At 38.8% G+C, this 7,914-nt stretch overlaps 2 pseudogenes; both read left to right on the forward strand.

Moving 5' to 3' along the window:
* Positions 1 to 2,830: 2,830 nt before the first annotated feature.
* Positions 2,831 to 3,066, forward strand: LOC112066173 (ASNSD1 upstream open reading frame protein-like; annotated as a pseudogene).
* Positions 3,067 to 3,139: 73 nt separating this feature from the next.
* LOC102984315 (asparagine synthetase domain-containing protein 1-like) lies at positions 3,140 to 5,277 on the forward strand (annotated as a pseudogene).
* The last annotated feature ends 2,637 nt before the right edge of the window (positions 5,278 to 7,914 follow it).

The following is a 7,914-nucleotide window of genomic DNA, read 5'->3' on the forward strand; positions in this document are numbered from 1 at the left end:
AACTAGCATACGTCCAGCAATCCCACTACTGAGCATATACCCTGAGAAAACCATAATTCAAATAGAGACATGTACCACAATGTTCATTGCAGCACTATTTACCATAGCCCAGACATGGAAGCAACCTAAGTGCTCATCGACAGATGAATGAATAAAGAAGATGTGGCACATATATACAATGGAATATTACTCAGCGATAAAAAGAAACGAAATTGAGTTATTTGTAGTGAGGTGGATGGACCTAGAGTCTGTCATACAGAGTGAAGTAAGTCAGAAAGAGAAAAACAAATATTGTATATTAACACATATATGTGGAACCTAGAAAAATTGTATAGATGATCTTACTTGCAAAGCAGATATAGAGACACAGACATAGAGAACAAAAGTATGGATACCGAGGGGGAAAGGGGGAGTGGGATGAATTGGGAGACTGGGATTGACATATGTACACTACTGATGCTATATATAAAATAGATACCTAATGAGAACATACTGTATAGCACAGGGAACTCTACTCAGTGCTCTGTGGTGACCTAATTGGGAAGGAAATCCCAAAAAGAGGGGATATATGTGTATGTATAGCTGATTCACTCTGCTGTACAGCAGAAACTAACACAACATTGTAAAGCAACTATACGCCAATAAAAGTTAATTTAAAAAAGAAAAGAAAAAGACCCAACTATATGTTGCTTAGAAAAAATTCACTTCATGCTTAAGGACACACAAAGACTGCAAATGAAGGAACGGATGCAACACAAACCAAAAAAAATGTTGTGGTACCTATAGTTACATCAGAAAAAATAGACTTTAAGACAAGACTGTAATAAGAGACAAAGAAGGCCACTGTATAATGATCAAAGGGTCTATCCAACAGGGTAAAACATCCGTAAATATTTATTCACCCCCAATATAAGCACTTAATTATATAAAGTAGATATTAACAAACTTAAAGGGAGAAATAGACAGCAAAACAATAATAGTAGGAGATTTCAATACCACACTTTCATCAGTAGATAGAGCATTCAGAGAGAAAGTTGATGAGAAAACACTGGATTTAAATAACATGTTAGACCAGATGGACTTAATAGTCATATCCAGAACATTCCATCCAAAAGCAGCATAATATACATTCTTCTCCAACACACATGGAACATTCTCCAGGATAGATCATACGTTAGCCACAAAACAAGTCTTAATAAATATAAGAAGTTTGAAAATAGGAAATCATATCAAGCATCTTTTCTAGCCACAATGGTATAAAAGTAGAGATTAATTACAATAAGAAAACTTGAAAATACACAAATATATGGATATTAAACATCATCCTACTGAAAAACTGATGGGTCAAAGAAGAAATTAAAAGCAAAGTAAATATCTTGAGATAAATGAAAATGGAAATACAATAAATCAAAACTTATGGGATGCAGCAAAAACAGTTCTGAGACAGAAGTTCATGGTGATAAATGCCTACATTAAGAAACAAGAAAAACCTCAAATAAACAACATTACTTTATACCTCAAGAAACCAGAAAAAGAACAAATAAAATCCAAAGTTAGTAGAAAGAAGGAAATAACAAAGATCACAATGAAAATAAATGATTGGAGACTGAAAAGATCAATGAAACTAAGAGTTGGTCCTTTGAAAAGATAAAATTGACAAACCTTTAGCTGGACTCACTAAGAATAAAAGAGAGAGGACTGAAACAAAATCAGAAATGAAAGAGGAGACATGGTAACTTATACCACAGAAATACAAAGGATGTGGGCTTCCCTTGTGGTCCAGTGGTAAAGAATCCGCCTTACAATGCAGGGGACATGGGTTCTATCCCTGGTCAGGGAACTGAGATGCTGCGGGGCAACTAAGCCCACATGCCACAACTACTGAGCTTGCGTGCCTCAACTAGAGCCCACATGCTGCAAACTATAGAGCCCACGTGCTCTGGAACTCACGCACCACAACTACAGAGCCTATGCGCCCTGGAGCCTGCACACCACAACTAGAGAAGAGAAAACCCACATGCCACAACTAGAGAGAAGGCTGCGCACCACAACAAAGAGCCTGCATGCCACAAAAAAAGATTCCACATGCCACAACGAAAGATCCCGCATACCTCAAGAAAGATCCCGTGTGCCGCAACTAAGACCTTACACAGCCAAAAATAAATTAATAAGTAAATCTTTTTTTTTTTTTTGTGGTATGCGGGCCTCCCTCTGCTGTGGCCTCTCCCGTTGCAGAGGACAGGCTCCGGACGCGCAGGCTCAGCGGCCATGGCTCACGGGCCCAGCCAGTCTGCGGCATGTGGGATCTTCCCGGACCGGGGCGACGCGCAACCGCTGCGCCACCAGGGAAGTCCAATAAGTAAAACTTTAAAAAAAAAAAAAAAAAAGAAATGCAAAGGATCATAAGAGACTACTATGAACAATTATACACCAAAAAATTGGACAACTTCAAAGAACTGTATAAATTTCTAAAAACATACAACCTACCAAGACTGAATCATGAAGAAACAGAAAATCTGAGTAGATCTATTACTAGGAAGGAGGTGGAATTAGTAATAAAAAAATCTCCCAACAAACAAAAGTCAGGAACAGATGGCTTCACTGGTGAATTCTACCAAACATTTAAAGAAGAATTAATAACAATCCATCTCAAACTCTTCCAAAAAATATAGAAGAGGAGGGAACACTTCCAAACTCATTTTACAAGGCCAGCATTACTCTGATATCAAAACTAGACAAGAACACAACAAGAAAAGAAATTACAGGCCAATATTCTTGATAAACATAGAGGCAAAAATCCTCAATACCGCATATTTGATGCTCTGTGAAGATGCCCAGCCAGGGTGTACAACCCAAGGAAGGTGCGGGGCTGGTCCCTACCAACAACACGGCTCTGCACAAGGAAGACCTCAGCAGCAAGTTTACAGAACAAAAAATTGTTGTGGATGAACTTTCTAACCTGTAGAAGAACAGAAAAGTATATAGGCAGCAACAGAACAGCAACATATTTTCTTGCAGATTGAACAGAAATGCTTTCTGAAAGCAAAAATATATTGGATGAGCTGAGGAAAGAATACCAAGAAACAGTAAACTCAGAGAAGACCAAATCAAGAAATAGTAAACTTAATTTTGCATAGAAATGTGTGGCATTTGTTGTGCAGTAAGCTTTTCTGTTGAGCATTTCAGCAAAAATTTGAAAGAGGATTTACTGTGTAATCTTAAACGGTGGGGACCCAATAGTATTAAACAGTTGTTAAAATCTAATGTTAAGGGCTTCCCTGGTGGCGCAGTGGTTGCGCGTCCGCCTGCCGATGCAGGGGAACCGGGTTCGCGCCCCGGTCCGGGAGGATCCCACGTGCCGCGGAGCGGCTGGGCCCGTGAGCCATGGCCGCTGGGCCTGCGCGTCCGGAGCCCGTGCTCCGCAACGGGAGAGGCCACAACAGAGGGAGGCCCGCATACCACAAAAAAAAAAAAAAAATCTAATGTTATATACCAGTGTTTATTTTCTGGTCATGTCCTTCACTTAAGAGGTGTGTTGACCGCCCAGCCTGTGGAAGATGAAAGAGGCAATGTATTCCTGTGGAATGGAGAAGTCTTTAATGGAATAAAGGTTGAAGCTGAAGAGAATGATACTCAAATAATGTTTAATTATCTTTCCTCTTGTAAGAATGAATCTGATATTTTGTCACTCTTCTCAAAAGTCCAAGGTCCATGGTCTTTTATATATTATCAAGCATCTAGTCATTCTTTTATGGTTTGGTAGGGATTTTTTTTGGTCGTCTTAGCTTGCTTTGGCATTTTAGTAATTTGGGCAAGAGTTCCTGTCTCTCTTCAGTTGGCACCCAAATATCTGGAGTGGCCAATCAGTGGCAAGAAGTTCCAGTATCTGGAATTTTCAGAATTGATCTCAAGAATACTTCCACTTCCAAATCTGTTGTTTTAAATTTGTATCCTTGGAAATAACTCTAGGGAGGATGCTATCAAAGAATGTGTTAATAGCCTGACTCAAATTTCAGCAGACTTGTCAACATTTATATCAGTGGTAGCAAATGAAGCCAAACTGTATCTTAAAGAACCTGTTGTCCCTTTAAATATGACGTTGCCACAAGCTGCATTTGAGATCCATTGCAGTAGCATTTCCAGCGTCCCACCGACGAGAGAGACCCTTCAGGTCTTTCTTATTGATGGACACATGAAGGAAGTAGTTCAGCAGTTCATTGATGTCCTGAGTATTGCAGTCAAGAGACGTGTCTTGTGTTTACCTAGGGATGAAAACCTGAAACCAAACAAAGTTTTGAAAACTAGAAATAGAAAAGCAAATGTTGCAATCCTATTTTCTGGGGGGATTGAGTCCATGGTTATTGCAGCCCTTGCTGACCATCACATTCCCTTAGGTGAACCAATTGATCTTCTTAATGTGGCTTTCATGACTAAAGAAAAGACCATACCAGCTAGTTTTAACAAAAGAGGGAGAAAACAGAAAATCATTGTGAAATACCCTCTGAAGAATCCTCTAAAAATGTCGTTGCTGCTGCTAGTCCTGGTGAACAATTCAACATACCAGATCGAATCACAGGAAGAACAGGACTAAAGGAATTACAAGCTGCCAACCGTTTTCGGACGTGGAATTTTGTTGAAATTAATGTGTCTCTAGAAGAACTGCAAAGATTAAGAAGAACTCGAATATCCCACTTCATTCAGCCTTTGGATACAGTGTTGGATGATAGCATTGGCAGTGCAGTCTGATTTGCTTCTGGAGGATTTGGTTGGTTAGTGACCCAGGATGAAGCAAAACCATATTAGAGCAGTGCAAAGGTAGTTCTTACTGGAATCGGTGCATATGAGCAGCTTGCAGGTTATTCTCGTCATTGTGCCTGCTTCAAGACACACGGGCCAGAGGAATGAATAAGGAAACTGCGATGGAACTGGGTTGAACTTCTTCTAGAAATCTTGTTCGTGATGACACTTATTGGTGATCATGGAAAAGAAGGAAGATTTCCTTTCCCACATGAAAATGTCTCCTTTCTAAATTCCCTACCAGTTTGGGAAAGGGCAAATTTGACTTTACCCCATAGAATTGGTGAAAAACTAATTTTGCATCTTGCAGCAGTGGAACTTGGTCTTACAACCTCTGCTCTTCTGCCAAAATGGGTCATGCAATTTGGATCCAGAATTGTAAAAATGGAAAAGAATAATGAAAAGACATCTGATAAATGTGGAAGTCTCCAAGTCATTTCTTTAGAAAACCTTTCTATTGAAAAAGAGATTAAAATGTAATATCTCATAGTGTAACAACATTTACTGAATGATGATTTTTAAAAAATAAAATACTCTGCTGTTTTAAAAACAAACAAAAACTCCTCAACAAATATTAGCTAACCAAATTCAACAATACATGATTAAGTATACTGTTATCATAAACTTATACCATGATCAAGTATGATTTATTCCAGGCATGTAATGATGGTTCAATGCCTGCAAATCAATCAATGTGTGATACACCACATTAACAAAATGAAGGATAAAATCATATGATCATCTCAATAGATGCAGAAAAAGCACTTGACAAAATTTAACATCCATCCCTGATAAAAATGCTCAACAAACTGAGTAAAAAGGGAATGTACCTCAACACAATAAAGGCCATATATTACAAGCCCACAGCAAACACTGTACTCAATGGTTTAAAAAAGGAAAGAAAGAAAGAAAGTTTTGCTTCTAAGATCAGGAACAAGACAAAGATGCCAACTCTTGCCACTTTTATTCAACAGTGGAAGTGCTAGCCAGAGTAATAGTCAAGAAAAAAAAAAAAGGCATCCAAATTGAAAAGGAACATGACATTTGCGTCTATTTGCAGGTGACATGATATTATATATAGAAAACCCTAAAAACTCCACCGAAAAAAAAAACCTGTTATAACTAATAAATGAATTCAGTAAACTTGAAGGATATAAAATCAATATACAAAAGTTAGTTGCATTTCTATACACTAATAATGAACTATCAGAAAGAGAAATTAAGAAAACAGTCACATTTACAATTGCAAAAGAATAAAATACCTAGAAATAAATTTAACCAAGGAGGTGAAATACATACACACTGAAAACTGTAAGACATTGATGAAAGAATTTGAAGAAGACACAAATAAATGGAAAGATATTCCATGCTCATTAACTGGAAGAATTAACATTGTTAAAATGTCTCTACTACCCAAAGCAATTGATAGATTCAATGTAATCCCTATCATAATTTAAATGGCATTTTTCACAAAAATAGAACACACAATCCTAAAATTTATATGGAACCACAAAGGCACTGAATAGCCAAGGTAATCTTGAGAAAGAAAGAAAAAGCTGGAGGCATCACACTTCCTGATTTCAAACTATACTACAAAGCTATAGTAATCAAAACAGTATAGTACTGTCATAAAAACAGACACATAGACCAATGGAACAGAATAGAGAGCCCAGAAATAAGCCCATGCACATATGGTCAATTACTTTACCACAAAGGAGCCAAGAATATAAAATGGGGAAAGGATAGTCTATTCAATAATGGTGTTGGGGGCTTTCCTGGTGGCGCAGTGGTTGAGAGTCCGCCTGCTGATGCAGGAGATGCAGGTTCGTGCTCTGGTCCAGGAGGATCCCACATGCCGCGGAGCAGCTGGGCCCGTGAGCCATGGCTGCTGGGCCTGCGCGTCCGGAGCCTGTGCTCCGCGGTGGGAGAGGCCACAGCGGTGAGAGGCCCGCATACCGCAAAAAAAATAATAATAAAAAAATAATAATAATGGTGTTGGGAAAACTAGGCAGCCACATGCAAAAGAATGAAACTGAACCATTATCTTACTCCATTCACAAAATCAATTCAAAATGGATTAAAGACATGAATGTATGACCTGAAACCATAAAACTCCTAGAAGAAAACATAGGTGGTGAGCTCCTGGACAACAGTCATGGCAATGATTTTCTGGATTTGACACCAAAAGGAAAAGCAACAAAAGCAAAAATTAAAAAGTGGGACTACATCAAACTAAAAAGATTCTTTATATCAAAAGAAACAATTAACAAAGTGAAAAGACAACTTATGGAATACGAGAAAATATTTGCAAGTCATTTATCTGATAAAGGGTTAATATCCATAATACATAAAGAACTACTACAACTCAATAGAAAAAACAAATTAATTAATAAATGGGAAAAGTATCTGAATAGACATCCTCACAAAGAAGACACAGAAAGGGCCAGCAGGTACAGGGAAAGGTGTTCAACATCACTAATCAGTAAAATGCAAATCAAAACCACAATAAGGGCTTCCCTGGTGGCGCAGTGGTTGAGAGTCCGCCTGCCGAGGCAGGGGACACGGGTTCATGCCCTGGTCCGGGAAGATCCCACATGCCGCGGAGCAGCTAGGCCCGTGAGCCGTGGCCGCTGAGCCTGCGTGTCCGGAGCCTGTGCTCCGCAACGGGAGAGGCCACACAGTGAGAGGCCCGCGTACCGCAAAAAAAAAAAAAAAAACACAATAAGATGTCCCTCACATCTGTTAGAATAGCTATTATCAAAAAGACAAGAAATAATAAGCATTGGTGAGGATGTGGAGAAAAGGGAACCCTTGTGCACTGTTGGTGGGAATGTTAACTGGTGCAGCCACTATGGAAAACAATATGGAGGTTCCTCAAAAATTAAAAATAGAACTACCATATGATCCAGCAATTCCACTTCTGGACATTTATCTGAAGGAAATGAAATCACTAACTCAAGAAGATATCTGCACCCCTGTGTTTATTAAAGCATTATTCACAATAGCCAAGACATGGAGACACCCTAAGTGTTCATTAACACATGAATGGGTAAAAAAATGTGGGGTGTGTGTGTGTGTGTGTGTGTGTGTATGCAATGAAATACTATTCAGCCATAA

Source organism: Physeter macrocephalus, chromosome 5, assembly GCF_002837175.3.
Source record: "Physeter macrocephalus isolate SW-GA chromosome 5, ASM283717v5, whole genome shotgun sequence".
In the NCBI taxonomy this organism is placed as follows: Eukaryota; Metazoa; Chordata; class Mammalia; order Artiodactyla; family Physeteridae; genus Physeter; species Physeter macrocephalus.